General features: G+C 43.0%; 1 non-coding gene across 1 annotated transcript; it reads right to left on the bottom strand.

Moving 5' to 3' along the window:
- Nucleotides 1-232: 232 nt before the first annotated feature.
- On the bottom strand, nt 233-340 carry LOC130947950 (small nucleolar RNA R71). Its single transcript, XR_009072874.1, has one exon. It is a non-coding gene; the product is annotated as a small nucleolar RNA R71 (small nucleolar RNA).
- Nucleotides 341-833: the final 493 nt, after the last annotated feature.

The following is an 833-nucleotide window of genomic DNA, read 5'->3' as shown; positions in this document are numbered from 1 at the left end:
AGGAGGTGCTCAAGAAGATCCTAATCAACACTTGACCACCTTCTTGAGGATTTGTGACACAGTAAAGTCCAATGGAGTCCACCCCGATGTCTATAGGTTGCTCTTGTTCCCCTTTTCACTCAGGGACAAGGCATCCAAGTGGCTTGAATCCTTTCCAAAGGAGAGCTTGACTAATTGGGAAGAGGTAGTGAACAAGTTTTTGGCAAGATTTTATCCTCCTCAAAGGATCAATAGGCTAAGAACTAAGGTGCAGACTTTTAGACAACAAGATGGTGAGACACTTTATGAAGCATGGGAGAGATTCAAAGACTTGACAAGGAGATGCCCACCAGAGATGTTTAATGAGTGGGTTCAACTTCACATCTTCTATGAAGGTCTTTCCTATGAGTCAAAGAAGGCTGTGGATCATTCATCAGGAGGTTCTTTAAACAAGAAGAAAACCATTGAAGAAGCCATAGATGTCATTGAAACAGTCGCTGAGAATGACTACTTCTATGCCTCTGAAAGAAGTAATACTAGAGAAGTAATGGAGCTGAACTACATGGATGCTCTGTTAGCCCAAAACAAGATGATCACCAAGTAGCTAGCAGATCTTACCAAGAAGGTGGAAGAAAACCAAGTTGCAGCAGCCATCACCTCATCACCAGCTCAAGAAGGAGTAAACATAAGAGAAGAAGGTGACTGGGAGCAAGCCAACTATGTGGGAAACTCACCTAGACAAGTCCATGATCCATACTCCAAAACTTACAACTCTGGATGGAGAAATCACCCCAACTTTGGATGGTAAAATCAACAAGACCACGGGCAAGATCAGAGACACCCCAACTTCAATT

Source organism: Arachis stenosperma, chromosome 1 (genome assembly GCF_014773155.1).
Source record: "Arachis stenosperma cultivar V10309 chromosome 1, arast.V10309.gnm1.PFL2, whole genome shotgun sequence".
In the NCBI taxonomy this organism is placed as follows: Eukaryota; Viridiplantae; Streptophyta; class Magnoliopsida; order Fabales; family Fabaceae; genus Arachis; species Arachis stenosperma.
The sequence above is the reverse complement of the archived record's forward strand: the minus strand, read 5'-3'. Positions and strand labels throughout refer to the sequence as shown.